This window comes from Rhinichthys klamathensis, unplaced genomic scaffold (genome assembly GCF_029890125.1).
Source record: "Rhinichthys klamathensis goyatoka isolate OS25496 unplaced genomic scaffold, OSU_Roscu_1.1 h1tg000414l_1, whole genome shotgun sequence".
Taxonomy (NCBI): domain Eukaryota; kingdom Metazoa; phylum Chordata; class Actinopteri; order Cypriniformes; family Leuciscidae; genus Rhinichthys; species Rhinichthys klamathensis.
The window spans coordinates 656,976-673,436 of NW_026606914.1; positions in this window are offsets into that span (position 1 = coordinate 656,976).

Sequence of the window (16,461 nt, forward strand, 5' to 3'; positions counted from 1 at the left end):
CCTCCACTTCTCATAGAGTATTCTATACCGACGTTGTACGCTCTTTAGCTTTTCTTCTTTAAGTTCTTTTCCCTTTTCTGTTAGGGTTCGGGTTCTTTCACTTCTTCGTAGCTTTTCTACTTCTTCTGCAGCTCCATTGTCTATAGCTTCGGCTTCAGCAGGGGATTTGGCATTCTCATGACAGGTCTCAGTGTTTGAGTTAGACATTTTGAGGCTGCGTGTATATGTAAGCTACAGTAGGCTAAGTGTGATTAACTAGGAAGTTTGTTAGTAATTATGTGAATCTTAACAGATGTGCGGAGACTGTGAGCGAAACCTAACTCTAAATACTTGAATATTGCATCACAGTAACTGTGTCAGTATTTAAACTTCTTTAGACTTCAAGTTAGCTTAAAACTAGGAATTAGTTTGGCACAAACAAATATAAACCTTAATTGTGAATTAAATATGTTCAAAATGCATTAAATCACTTGTTTTTGCACTTGATTTTTTTTTTTTTTACATCGATGAAATTACCCTTTAAACTTAGCTTAAGTTGTACTTTAACTTCTGTTATCTTTCAAAGTATAAATAAAGAAAATAAATTATAATGTACTTTCCTTTAACTTTACTGAAACATGTTAATTTGCTTAAGGGGTTTGAACTTTCTTCCTTTTAGATTTGTTGCAAGTAACAATCATGAATACCAGCAAATTAGATATATCCTTAAACACAAGCCAAAACAGTATGCAAGGGTCACAGACTTAAATCCTTAACTGCAATTTCCAAGTTAAACCACTTCTCACACCACTTGACTTAAGATGGCTTTGGTAGAGCTCTTTCTGGCCTTTACACGGAAAGCAGCACTTTCAACAAAGTCTAATAACCGTTGCTTGTGGTAGCTATGTCGACAGTGTGTCCAGGGCTTTGCTTATCTGATATGCTGGATCTTCGTCTCGTCGTTACCCGCCGTAGTCTCGTCTTCTCTCATACCCGCGCCGAGCAGGTCGAGTTCTCACTGTAGCTCTCTTCGCGACAACACAGACACAGGTCAGTTCTTTGAAACGGGCGTTTATTGCTGTGGGCACGTCTGGTCTCTTGGTACATCCAAGCTTCGTTCAACAGTTCTGTACACCGTGCCATACACCATGCCATACACCGTGAGAACTACATTGTAATGAACACAATACAAATAAACCAATACATTAGCTTAGCAGAGAAAATACAAACAGCATCCAGATCAATAAAGACAATATAATAATACCTCGTTGGCCGCTTGTCGTGAAAAGAGGTTACTGAATTCTTTAAAGTCTCTTGAAAGTCCATTTAACCGTCTGCATTAACTTCAAAAAGCACATTTGCAACTTTGATGCAGTTTAACAAAGCCTCGAAGCCAACTGCTCCACTCGAATCCAAAGGAAGTGTGTGTCGACTTATACCGTCGTAGCGGTAACACATACAGAAAACATTAGTTCCGGGACAAACGTAAATACACAGAATGAGATAAATACACTGTTAACCATGTCTTATTTAGCAGCTTATTTTACCCTTTAGTTCTTAAGCATGTAATATATTTTATCTTTACATAAAAATAATTTCTATTTGTTACATGAAATTATAACAGCAATTATGAACTATGCATCATGAAAACACAAGTATTTATGCAACAACACTTACACAGCTTCTTAGCAAAACCAGCTTTATACTGACCCTCGTTTATAAAGCAGTCTGCAGAGAAATAATTCGCGCAAACATGAGAGCATTGACGTTGCTCGTGGGGAATATTCCCTTCGAAAACAAAACTCAGCCACTGCGTCTTCAGCGGTTCGAATTTAGGAACATCAAAATTACTGCTGTGTTCGTTATTGCACCCAAAGAACAGAACATTAATCGCTTAGACGCCATTCTGCTCATAGACAGTGCTCCAGCATATCAACAATGACCGCGCCGGAGACTATGATTGAGCTGGCTCAGCTGGCTCACGAGCGAGGGCGGGTCTGTGTTGAAACCCGGCTGTCAATCAACAATCGCGGGAGGGGCGTCAGACCGTGTGACGTCACACGGTCGAACGGCTCGATTTGAAGCAGGGGAAAACATATAAGGAGATTAAAACAAAAACACTGGATGGATTTTTATCATTAAATGATGGTTGTGTACAGGCACTGCCAACACACATTTCAGTACAATCAACTTGAAAAAGTGCATGTACCATTATATGACCCCTTTAAGATCAAATAAGCAGAAGCAGTAGGCTACTGAATTAACAGTTGCTAAATGTAAAATGGGTAGAAAGGCATCTGATTAAACAAACAGCTTGAAAAGTTGACCATGAAAGAACTAGAAGCTGATGTTTTGCTTCCAAAAGATAAGTTTGTCATTGGCTGTAATGAAACAGTTCGCTTATCTAAATCTGATGTGTGCTGTGGCTGAAACTGCCAGTGCGACAGAGACTCAATCTGAGTTGAAATTTGTAATGTCTAAATTCCCTGAGGTGTGGGAAACAAACCCTGAGGGTTGTTTTAAAGACAACTATAAAATGATGTTTATTTGGAAACACATGTAATTTCTGGCAAAGATGCCTTAAGCTGGGATAGAGTTAAAAGATGGTAGATCAGCACAGGAGCCCCACAGGGCTGCTGCCTCAGCCCTACACTCTTTTCACTGTACACATATGACTGTGTTAACAACTCGGACAATAATAATATCATCATTAAGTATGCAGATGATACGACTGTCCTTGGTCTCATCAGAGAGGGTGATGAGTCATCATATGGGGACATGGTTCACAAGGTCACTGTCTATGGGGAGGACAATGATCTCGTTCTGAACATCAATAAAACAAAGGAACTCATTCTGGATTTTAGGAGGAGAGCCCCCCTCCTACAGCCTCTCACCATTAAGGGGATTGAGGTGAAGCGGACTGACAGCTATAAGTTCCTTGGACTTCATATTTCAGAAAACCTCAGCTGGACTAAAAACACTGTGGCAACAGTGAAAAGAGCTCAGCAGAGGCTGTATTTTATCAGAGTACTGAAGAAGGCCGGACTTAAATGTCAACCTTTAACCCATGTCTACAGAAGCCTTGTTGAAAGTATCCTCACCAGTGGTATCACAGTGTGGTATGGTAACACCACCCTGGCTGAGAGGAAATCACTGCAACGGGTCATTAAAACTGCAGAGAGGGTCATCGGCTCTAACCTCCCCTCCATGGACACTATATACACCCAGCGCTGTAGAAGGAAAGCACAGAGCATCCTTAAGGAAAAACACCACCCAGCTTATCCTTTGTTTAAATGGGTGGACTCGGGCTATAACCTGAGACACCGCAGGCCTGTGAGCATTAGTACCCACAAGGCCCGTCTGTTTAACAGCTTCTTTCCGACCACTGTTAGGCTAGTGGCACAGGACATTAAGGAGGGCAAAAAGTACCCCATTCCATGTTTTTAAACATTGTAATGATTAGTGTAAGAGTATTTAATTCTATTCAGAGTATTTCTTTTTTACGTGCAATATTATCACTATTTATTATAATGTGTATCTATTTAGGAAAGGTTATTTATATCCAGTTTTTGCATTTTTTAAAATGTTTTGTTGCTCTTTGCTCTACCTTAAGATGTGTATGTGTGTGTGTGTGTGTGTGTATATGTATATATGTATTCTTTTTAAATCTAAAACCTGACTCTGAGAAACGCACAAGAATTCCAATGTACCTGTACTGTAACGTACCTGTGCAAATGGCAATAAAACTTTGAACTTTGAACTTAGATAAAGTTTGATGTTAGAAGTTTATGAGAGTGCAGTGTACCAGTCCTGATTGCCTCAGAGTCTCTCTCTCTCTCATTCAATGTCAGCTAAAAGCTGCTATCTGAGCCTGTGTCATAAGTGATAATAAGCCATTGATAGTAAAGCACAGTGTTTCAGTTGAAAATCATAGACATGGAGATGTTAAAAGAAATCATTGCCATTCAGAGGGCAATTTGTATTTTAAATGTTTTAAAAGTAAAACTGAATGACTTTAAAGAAGTTTTTTAATAATACAGACCTTAAACGATAGAAGTGACATTTTGACTAGGTTATTTTAGGACCAGTAACTGTCTAATCTTAGTCTCCACCGTGAAACAGGGCCGATGGCTCCGGCTACAGTAGGGTTGTGATCTAAATTCACTGAGTATAGTCTAAGCAGCTAGGTTTCTGCTTTTAAGATTGTTAATCAATTTAAGTGATTAAATACTTTTGTTATTAACCTGTCTCCCTGTGTGAACACTATTAGGCAATCGGAACGGCTCTGGTGACTCTTGAACGTGCCTTTCCTAAGCTCCAGAAAACAACTGATTTTGTTGAAGAAGACTGATTTGGTATTGGGAAAGAGCGGTTACCAGTGTCACGAGGTGACTTTCCCAGTGACGGTTAAGACCTTCTTTGGCCAGACAGAGGGCAACCTAAGGCAGGGGGGTCACACCGACACTGGGCATCTCCTGATGGAGGTGTTTATGTGAGATGGGTATGAGAGTGGAACAGATGTCTGCGAGGCCAACAGCATCATACACCATGCAGGGGAGATGAGCTGTAAGGAGTTATGGCAGTCTGACCAAGAAATGTGAGTGTTCCTCTATACCACTCACCAGAAACCACATTCATTGTATGGTTTGTTTTTCATTGTGACAAGTGTCTGCAACTATGCCAGGGGACAACACCCTGATGGAGATTATAGATAAAGGGCTAACAGGAATGGGCTTTCAAGAGCCAGCTGAGACCATTGGCATTATTTGTTGTGGAGACAGTAACAAAATGTATTAGTTTAAATCAGGAACATGATGTTGGCTGCCTTAGGGGAGCAAGAAAATGTATAGAAGTTGATTTGGAACTAGTATGTCTATAACATAGTTCTTTTTAACTCCTGAAGGTCGTTAGACATGGTGGTGGCTAAAGATGAAGACAGCTTTTGTAGATTTGAGAAAAGTCTGGATAACAAAGGTGAATGGTCAAAGGTTATTGTAATGAATTTACATTTTGTCTAAGTTACAGTCTTAGAAGGCTATTGAAAAGACTATTTGTTTATAGTGAGAGAGACTGCTTGAGTGGAAGCAGGGATGGTAACTCTGTCTGTCTTTCTGTTATCGGCCTGCTAAAGCCAGCTAAAACAAAATAATGATAATGAACCAAAGCAACCCAGCTGACCTTGTTAAATTCAAATGAATAATGAACAAGACATGCTTTGAAATTGGTTGAGAGACCATGTACAATTAGGTAAAAGCTACAAGAAAATGTGAAGTTTAAAATCTTATTTAAAAGATATGAATATGAGAATATGAGCAGTTCAAAGTCAGGTATAAGTGTGTGTGTTTGATGGTGAAAGCATTGTTTATCAGTGTTTTATCATCACAGATGGGTTAAGGCAAATGGAAAATTTTAAAGAAGCTGATAATTCTGATGAAAAGACAATACAGAACATGGGACGAGCTTTAAGTTGATTGGCCATCAAGCTCCGTCTGGTAGTAATACTTTTGTCATACATGATGTAAGTTTAAGTATTGATGTAAATTGGAATTGTGAATTTGTAGACCGTCCGTGGTTGTAAGGTTATAGATTTGACGGCAACAACAAAGCAACACATTGGCTAAGTCAATTTCGAATTATCAAGAGAGCCCTTAACATTTATGATTATTGTGAACAAAGGGGGAAAATGATTGACTGACATTGACCAAGTGTGTACACCACGACCTGACCTGATAGAAACAATTGATGACTTTGGAAATGTTTGTAGATGACTGACTTAAGAGACCAAACAACAGGCCTGAAAAGCAGGATACGCTGTGAGACTCAGGGCCGTTGCCCTTCAAATACTTCGATAAGAAGATGAGATTGGGCTTTTAAGTGAAGAATGTAATATTTTGTTTCAGAGACAGAGAAAGATGTCTGGAGGAAATTTGGCTGAAGGACGCCGTTTGGGTTAGTGTTGATGGCTAACTTTGTTTATCCAAACACCATAATGTTAAATTGATACACGAGCTGAGTCATGCATCAAAAGGGGGATGGTAACAATTGACAAAAATATGGTTTACTAAGGGACAAAATATGTTGGGAGGACAATGGGCTTAATAGGGTAAAAGCCTGGCAAGAATCCATTCTTCTCCCTAACAAAATTGCTGTCTGTAAGTGTATTTGCAGGACTGTTTCAACAGGAAACGCCAGGGCAGATGCAGCAGCGAAGGCCGCGGCAGCACAGCAGACAAAACAAACTACGTGTACATTATGTGCACATCTGAAAATAACCTCAACATTTGTTTCTCTCTACAGATCATGCAGACTTTTGATACAGAGCAGAATGTGCCCAATAAAATGATGGCTATGGATGAATTTGGCTAACTATCCTGGCCTGGGTTATTACTGTGGCAGAAAGGTGCCCCACCTGCGCAGCGCATAACTTAAGATTTTCCTTTTGCAGAATGTCAGGATGGATTGTAGCAAACAGAACTGATTCTGTTCCAAATGTATAAATATTGTGTTGTGGACATGAGCAAAGTGGGTTGAGTATTTTTCAGGGGAAAAGGACCCTGAGTGCTATAAAGTGAGCAAGAAATTATCCGGTGATGATATGTTTCAGGGTGTTGAATCCACAGGTCACACCAAAAGGGACGAGCGGCTAGACAAGCGGTCACTAACAAAATACTTAAGGTCTCCATTCACAGGTTACAGCAGGCAAGAAATGGTTCATTCCAGTGGGGGTGCGGTCGTGATTTAAGGGAAAACCTTGTAATGATCAGAAAATGGTTGGAGAGTGTGACACCTGGGTCCAAGCCTCTCACCTTAGACAACACCAACAGGCCTCAACCATCCAATAGAGCACAAAGTGAGGGATCAAGGGCTCGTGCTAGTAACGGCCTCCCTTGCATACGAGGGAAAGACCATTGCAACGGCTCGCAAAGAGTCACCCTGGCGAACATGGAATGTCCGTGGGGGGGAACGAGATGATCAGCACACCTGGAGGAACCAGCTGATGGTTTAAGTTTAGCAGAATAATCTGTTTTTGTGATGATTTTGTTTGATTGAATCAAACTAGGTATTGATTTGATTGATGCAAATGTATAAAATCTATTAATTGATGTGTAACAAGCTAAAAAAGACGGACCGTAATGGAAATATTAGAGTTCATTTTGAACAACTAGATTGGTTAGAGAATGGATAAAATTATAAACTTCTCTGGTTAGATTTTGTTAAATAGGGCATTCAATAGAGATTACTAAATTGAATTAGAAGTGAACAAATTTATGGAGATGGGCGTGGATTAATGGAAAAGGCTTAATGGTAGGAGTTAGGATTGTATGTGTTATTCTGATAATTTTGTTATTAATGGGTGTTACGGTTTGTGTCTCTTGTGTCCCTCTATTGATGACGTCATGACTGTGTTTCTTTTGTGTGTCTGAGTACTGATGGGTCTGCACCTGTGTATCATTATACACCTGCGCCTCGTTGGAGTCGTTTCGGATCCACTATAATAAGGACGCTGAAGCGGAGTATGGCAGGAGAGAGGAGAACCAGCAAACAAGTGTTTTTTCTGTCTTTGTATTTATTTTATTTGAATTACTTTGTTGACCGTCTTGTTAAGATTTGTTACCTTCATATTATTTGAAGTTTATTATTTTCCTTTATTTGTGATACGTGTTTCTTGAGTTTTTGTTTGTTTGTGAGTAATAAATGTAAATGCAGCGCACTCGAGTCTCACGTGTCCTTCTTTATGTTGTGAAACCCTTACGTAGCCACTTTTAACAAAAAAGGTTCGTAACATAAATTGGGGGCTCGTCCGAGATTTCGGATTAATTTAATTTTGTTTGATGAGCAGAGAAATATAGTGGTGCTGGGCGATCTCCGGGTAGGTAGAGTAAACCAGGGGGGCCGTGCTTAGCGCCGGTTCTCACTACGGTTTACTATTTATTGTTTTCTTTATTATTTTAGTTTGTTGTGTTTGGAGGTACTCCGGGGGTGAGGCTTGCCTCTCAACTGGTACCCTCTGAAAACTAGAGAGGTTTTAGTTAGTCTTGGTTAGGTAGGTTTAGGTCCGGAGTCGTTCGTAGCCTACTAATTTATTATGTTTGTGTTTTTGCTCATCAATTTATTATGGCGTCGTTTGATTTAAAGGAGTTTATAAGTGTTACGTTTTGGATGAGTAGTAAGCACGACACCGTATGTCTTCAATGACTCGTTTTTATTTTTATCTTAACTACACATGTGTTCGACCATAACTCCACATGTCTAACTCTACCCATACTACTTCTTCTTCCACCCACTCCTCTCACCTCTTACAACACAGCGTCTCTAGAGGTAGCATTAGGAATTACAGTATGGGACACAACATTTCCCCTCTTTGTAAAACATTGTTCTTAACCCAACTTGAAGGAAACATGTACTCTGAATAAAGTAGTTGTGACAACCTAGACAACTATTCAGTAACAGTCAGTTGACATTGGAACATATTAATAACCTTTCTTTACTGTTACTTCGAACACTATTATAAACCAAGACGTGGTTAACTCTCTCAGAACAGTTTTTTCTTTTTTTTTTCTTGAGCTACACTTGCGCAACTTGGATGTAAACAGTCCTGTTTAGTGTATCTCATAGTCCTTGTGCCAAACAGGCTTACGTCTCATACGCGAGACTTTCACAGCACTATAGTGTTGTGTGTTTGCTGCGCTGTGTTACTGGCACCGTCAATCAATTCAGGTGAGTATGCCAGGTGAGCAGCATTCCACTTTTTCCCATCACTGAGCAGAAATGTGTTGGTTCCCACTCTCTCCTCTACTCTTACCGGAGCAGAAAATCTAGGATGACCTTTTGGGGTTGCACGAGGAAGCCTTATTCTCACTCTCCCTCCCACACCAAAGAGAGGATTGCGAGCACCGCGTCTGTGATCAGTGTATAGTTTCATTTTGTCCTGTTTCTTTTTCACAGTTTCACGGACCGCAGCAAGATCACATTTGCCCTCCCCCTGTAAAGGCAGGATGTTGAGCTTGGTTCGCATCTTCCTCCCATATAAGAGCTCATATGGTGACACACCCGTAGTAGCGTGAGGGGTTGCACGGTACACCTGGAGCCACTCTGTAACAGCTTTGTTCCATGGTTGTGAGTGTTGAATGGCTGTCTGGATGCAACCTTTCAGTGCACAGTGAAATCTTTCAACAGCACCGTTAGATGCAGGATAGTACACAGATGTACGGATGTGTTTAATATCTCGTTCCTTCAAAAACTCAGCGAAGGCAGCTGAGGTGAACTGTGTACCATTGTCCGTAACAATACCCTCTGGGTTGCCATGACGACTAAAAACTGTACTCAGAAATTTTAGAACATCCACAGTAGTTTCACTACTAGCAAATGCAAGCTCAGGCCACTTGGAGTGATAGTCTGTGAGTGTTATAGCATATCTGCAAGCAGGGGTGGCGGTTTCAAATGGTCCGACTACATCCAGACCCAGTTTTTTCCACGGACCCTCAGGAAACTGAACTGGCTGCAGAGGTGCTGGATGCGTCACAGCAGATTTGTCATTGGACTGGCAGGGAATGCATGTAGCGATAGTTGACTGGACCTGAGAGTCCATCTGCGGCCACCAGTAAAGATCCCGCAACCTCTGTTTTGTGCGGACTATTCCCTGATGAGACTCGTGTGCCAAGGAAATCAAGGTGTGTCGTAGGGCTACAGGAACTAACAACCTTGTTCCTCTGAAAATGAAAGCATCTTTCACTGCAAGCTCATCTCTCACTCTGAAGTATGGAATCATGTCCTGACTCACTGCTTTGATGGAGGGTGACCAGCCGTGTGTAATTTGCTTTCGCAGCATCTCCAGTTCAGGACAGGCAGCACAGGCAGTTTCAAAGTCAGTCACTGAAAGAGAACATAATGTAGAGGAAATTAATGCAACAATTTCAGGCTCTAAATCAGCAGAGTCATCATCAGATGACGGTATGGGAAGACGAGACAAGCAGTCTGCTGTGTGGTTCTGGGAACCCGGCCTATAGACAACGTCATAATCAAAACATAGCAGACGTGCTGCCCAACGAGCAATCCGCATTCCGGCCCTCCCCATGCCTTTTGTAGTGAGTAAGGTGGTGAGTGCCTGATGGTCTGTGCGAAGTGTAAAGCGATGGCCCCACACGTACGTTCGCCATTTCTCAGTAGCCCACACACATGCCAGGGCCTCCTTCTCCACTGTAGAATATTTCTTTTCAGCATCAGTGAGTGTGCGGGAAGCGAAAGCCACTGGTTTTTCTGTTCCGTCTGATTGCACTTGGGTGAACACTGCACCCAACCCGTAGTCGCTGGCATCCGTTGAAATGACAGAATGCAGTGTGGGGTCATAAATGGCCAGGGCTGGACTGGACACAAGCATTTGTTTAATGTTCTCAAAACTGCTTTGAGCAGCAGGCGTCCAAGAAAATTGTCCCTTTTCTTTAGCGCACTCACACATTGGAGCAACCACTGTCGCAAACCCAGGAAGGAATTTTGAGTACCAGGACACTAATCCTAGAAAGGATTGAAGAGATGCTGCATCAGATGGGGGCGGAGCTTCACGGACCGCATCTAGATGCTCTCGATCAGGTAGGATTCCATTAGCGCTGATTACATGGCCCAGGAACCGCAGTGAAGTCTGTTTGAAATTGCATTTTTTATCATTTAACACCAGCCCAGACTCTTTCAATTTCTGCAGTACAGTACTGAGGTTGAAGTCATGGTCCTCAGCTGATTCTCCATACACGATAACATCATCCAAGTAATTTTTGGCACCTGGCACGCCCTCCAGGATGGTTGCCATCATCTTTTGGAAAGCAGAGGGTGCCGACGCCAGGCCATAGGGAACCCTGCAATATCTGAACAGACCGTCGTGAGTGATAAAAGCTGTAATATCTCTACAATCCTCATGCAGGGGAAGCTGATAGTATGCATTAGCCAGATCAATAGTAGAAAATACTGTAGCACCCCTAAGGCTGGTAAGCATTTCATCAATGTGTGGTAATGGATAACAGTCAGTAATAGGGCTGTCAAAATTGCTCAAAAATGACATTCGAATATTCCCTCTAAAAAAAACACATATATTCGAACTATTCGAATATCTGGTTGCGCATTTTGTCAATGACGCGCATTACGTATACGCATAACAAATTAATACAACGAGACACAACTACTTGTATAGGTAGTTTATTTAAGTTTAAACATATTTGAGAACGTATTAACTTACACAAAAACAAGTAAATCAACTAATGGCCAAGATTGCAGACCTTACTCTCGCTCGCACTCGCAGGCACTCTTTCTCTCTCTCTCTCTCTCTCTCTCTCTCTCTCTCTCTCTCTCTCTCTCTCTCTCTCTCTCTCTCTCTCTCTCTCTCGCCCTCACGCTCTCTGCGCGTAACGGTTTAAATGAACAACAATAAACGAATGTTGAGTGCTGATCAAGAGTTTTGTGCAAGCAATTTAAGGTCGCGACTCTTGTCCTAAATATAGCAGGCTTCATTCAGTGATTGAAACAAATATTATTAACATTAATTGAAGTTTTACAGTATATAGAACCGACATTGAACGCTCCGAGCGAGCTGTGCTGTGGTAAACTTAAACTGCTGCTATAATGGCTATTTCGAGGGCTCTGGCCACGCCCCCTTGGCGGGCTCTGACATGTATGATGTAATGCTAGCTCATTGGCGCACACGTTTGAGGCGCCCGCGCCATTGGATGTGCTGTTGCCGCACCACAGCCAATGCGTGAGCCAGACACTCACTGTGCTATCTGTGCAGCTGGAAAATGCGTTTTACATTTTAAGCTTCAGAATTTTGCCACTCGCAAAGCAGACAGCCGCGCCTCTGCTACCGCGGGCGTATTTTTCCACATGATTCGAATATTAATTTTCACCTTCGAATTTCTGTTTTTTAAAACTATTCGAATATATATTCGAATTTAGAATATTCGTTGACAGCCCTAGTCAGTAATGACAGCTTTGTTTACTTCTCTTAAGTCTGCACACATTCGTATTCCACCTGTTTTCTTCCCAGTAACAACGATGGGGGACACCCAGGCTGAAGCATCCACACGTTCGATGACACCTGCTTTTAGCAGACGGTCTAATTCAGCTGAAACAGAGGCTCTGACTGCAAAAGGTAAGCGTCGCAATTTCTGACGCACAGGTTTTACTGTGTGGTCAATTTTTGCCTTGTGGACAAAGTTCTTTACACATCCTATTTCAGTATCTGTCAGGGATGTGGTATTGGTGGCCATGACAGAAGTGCAGATATTATCGCCCTTTATTTGAAGTTGTAGGGCAGAAATCAAGTCCATGCCTAACAAAGCAGTCCCTTTATCCACAACGAAGAATGTGGCAGCAGCTGACGCGTTTGATACACACGCTTGTGCTCGCAGGCATCCGAGTACAGGTATGTATTCCTGTGTATAAGTCACCAGACGGATGGCAGGTTTTGATAATTGTGTGGCACTGAAGTGATGTTTATAGATGTGAAGAGGCAGTATAGACACAGAAGAACCTGTATCCACAACGAATTGTACTGTGGTGCCAGATGAAGCAGGGGTATTGACAGTCACTTTGCAATGCAGTTTATTTGGCACTTCGGCAGAGTTCTCTAGATACAGCACTGTGACGTCATGTACTTGCACCTCGCGCACATCACTCGGTGAGGCTGAACGACACACACGAGCAAAATGTCCCTTCTTGTTGCATAATTTACAAAACACTTTTGCAGCTGGGCACTGTGCCGAGTTAGCTAGGTGTCTGTCTGAACCGCATCTGAAACATGACTTACGGGTTGAAGAAGCGGGGGCAGCAGTCGGATGTGACCAGGGTTTCCCTCTCGCGTGCTGTGACTTGACTTGTACAGCTCGCACTGGAGCATCTCTATCGGCCGTCATTCTCTTTGCGTGCTCAGCCGCGGCTTCTAATTGTGTTGCAAGGGTAGTTGCTTTCTGTAATGTCAGGTCCGGCTCGAGTAACAGTCTCTGTCTAATATCATCACTGTGCAAATGTTCCAGCAATTGATCGCGGATCATATCATCCCCTTTATCACCAAAGTCACAGTTAGCGGAAAGTGCGTACAAAGCAGCAACATACTGTTGTATGTTTTCGTGCGAGGCTTGTACTCTTTTTCTGAACGTATGCCGTTCCACGACAACATTAATTTTAGGCATGAAGTATTTTTTCAAAGCATCAACAGCAGAATCGTATGTCTCACCGGTGTCTGGCAATGCATAAAAGATCCGTTGGCCCTCTGCGCCCAAACAGTGAAGTAATGTAGCCCTCCTCCTAGCTACAGGCCATGCATCACCCACTGCGTTGATTACCGTCAAATAGTTATCAAACATGCGCAACCACATGTCGAATGGCATGGTAGGCTCTCCCGGGCAAGCCAGGAACATTGACGGTGCAGAGACATGCACGGACATGGTTGATCAATAACTTTATACCAAACTTAGTATCCTCGTCGCCAATTTGTTACGTTTTGGATGAGTAGTAAGCACGACACCGTATGTCTTCAATGACTCGTTTTTATTTTTATCTTAACTACACGTGTTCGACCATAACTCCACATGTCTAACTCTACCCATACTACTTCTTCTTCCACCCACTCCTCTCACCTCTTACAACACAGCGTCTCTAGAGGTAGCATTAGGAATTACAGTATGGGACACAACAATAAGTCAACCTAGCGTTGCAGTGTTAGAAACATGTAGAAAGGACGATTTGTTCCTTATCGCTCGACATTTTGAAATACCTGTTTCTAAAACATTGCTTAAGAAAGACTTGAAAGCTTGTTTGTTAACTGGTTTAATTAATGTTGGGGTGTTGCCTTTGGTGGAGGATGTTCCTGAATCAGCAGAATCAGTTGCAGCTGTTATGGATGAGGAACAACCTCCGCTGCATTCTTCGACTTCACTTCGTCCTCTCGCTGGCAATCCAGTTACGCCGGATGCTGGTGGTGGGGCGAAGGTAGGACCACCTTTTTCTTTGCCTAAGTTTGAGCCTTTATCCCTCTCTACCGAAGAATCGCCTGTACATCAGGGAGGTGTGCGGTTGAAAGTACGATTAGCTCGCTTACAGCTTGAGACGCAAGACAGAGCTCAAGCACGGAAGGATGAGTTACACCATCAGCTTGAATTGCACCGTATTGATGCGGAGATGAAAGTTAAAATGCGCCAGTTAGAGTTACAGTCTGTTCGAGATGATCCAAAAAGATTTAACAAATTTGCACGTGAAGATAGACCTAGTTCGGAGGTTGAAGCTGCTGTATTAGTGTCAAATATTCCTGTGATACCTACAGTTAACTCTCTACCTGTGGTAACGGATTCTCTTGATCATTCGACTTCATTTAATGTAGCGAAAAATATTGTAATTGTTCCACCTTTTTGGGAGAAAGAGGTTGAAGCTTATTTTCAGGGATTTGAAAGAATAGCTTCTGCTTTGAAGTGGCCAACAGAGGTCTGGTCATTAATGTTACAATGTAAGTTAACAGGGAAAGCGCAAGCAGTTTGTGCATCTCTTCCGTTGGAGGAAAGTGTGTGGCAAGGGGGGCGTGGTCTAGCGGGGCCTGTGACAGGAGAGAAGATTGGGAGACAGGTGCGGCGTAAGTGGGTCAAGTGCAAATAACGTACACCTGTGTCTTGTTTCAGTGATTGGTGTGGAGAGACAATAAAAGCCAAGTGGAAACAGTATGGGGAGAGAGAGACCGGCGGAGATCTGTGTGTGTGGTAGCGTGACAAGCTGCAGACAGTGGGAGAGGAGTGCTGAAACTGAACGCAGAGAGCGGTTGGCAGAGAGCTCGGGGAACACATTGAGTGATTGCCAAACACTAGTGGACTGAGTTTTGAGTATACAGCGCTGTGTGCGCGACTTTCGTTTTGTTTATTTTACGTTGTTCCAATAAAGACCCACACAGTCTCCGCAAGCCGACCCTGTCCTCTTCCTTCCCAGAACTCTTGAGACTTGCTACAAAGTGTTCAATATGAGACAGTAAAAAATGAGATTCTCCGTGCCTATGAGTTAGTACCTGAACATTACCGGCAACGTTTTCGCTCAACGAAAAAATCCGCTTCTCAGACATATGTCGTCTGTCGAATTTGCCCATGAGAAGGGTATACTTTTTGATCGATGGATAAAGGCGTGTAAAGTCGCGGATTATCAATCTTTGTGTGAACTTTTGCTCATTGAAGAGTTTAGAAATTGTGTTCCTGAGCGTACTGCTTTATATTTAAACGAACAAAAGGTTACTACTGTGCAGCAAGCAGCTGTTTTAGCAGACGAGTATGCACTTATTCATAAACCTGTGTTTTTAAAGCGTGCGAGTGAATCAGGTTACACTCCACAAAGAGAGAATGAAGTTAATTCTTCTGATTTTAAAGTCAGGCCTGGTCCATCTAGCCCGAAAATGCGTAAAGAGTGTGGCTATTGTCACAAGGTTGGACACATTATTGCTGAGTGTCAAATTTTAAAACGAAAGCATGAACGTCAGGATTTTCCCGCTTAACCTCGTGGTTCAGTTTTTGTGAAAACTGTGTCTCCACAGACCATGATTTCAGGAGCTCCTGATGAGTGTTTTCAGCCTTTCGTGTTTGACGGTTATGTGTCATTGACTGGTCGTGTTGAGGACCAGAAGGCTGTGAAGATCTTACGTGATACGGGAGGATCTCAGTCTTTTATACTGTCTGACACTTTGCCTTTCTGTGCAGACTCCGAATGTGATACTAGCACTATCGTGCAGGGTAAAGAAATGGGTTTCATCACTGTACCTCTTCATTGTGTCTGGGTGACGTCTGAATTAGTTTCTGGATGTTTTAATGTAGCAGCTCGTTCTTCCCTACCTGTGAAAGGTATTAATTTTATCATGGGAAATGATCTTGCTGGAGGGAAAGTAATGCCAGTTGTACATGTTACTAATAATCCAGTTACTGATCAACAACCAGATGTACTCGCCCAACATTTTCCAAATGTTTTTGCTTCTAGTGCAGTTACGACGCGCACTCAGGCGAAAAGTCTTGCTAAAGAGAATGAAGTGAATCTAGGTGAGTCTATTTTTGCAGATGTGTTCGAGAAAAAAATCTTGACAGAGCATGTGGATGTTAATTCGATCCAGGAATCTGTTTGTCCCGATCCTGACGTATTTTTGCCTATTTTGCGCGATGTTCTCACTGCGGCTCAGCAAAGTGATCATACGTTAGAGAAATGTCGTTTAAGTGCTGACAGTAAAATGTCACCTTTGTACAACCATCAGTTCTATTGGAACAACAATGTGTTGATGCGTAGCTGGAATGCTCGGTTATCGAATGACGAAGATTCGGATGACTGGAACGTGGTCCATCAGATTGTGGTGCCCTTGAAGTTTCGACAGCATATTTTAAGCTTGGCACATGATCATCCTTGGTCGGGGCATCTTGGTATAAATAAAACTTACTATCGGGTGCTCCAGCATTTCTTTTGGCCTGGGTTGAAAGCTGATGTGTCTCG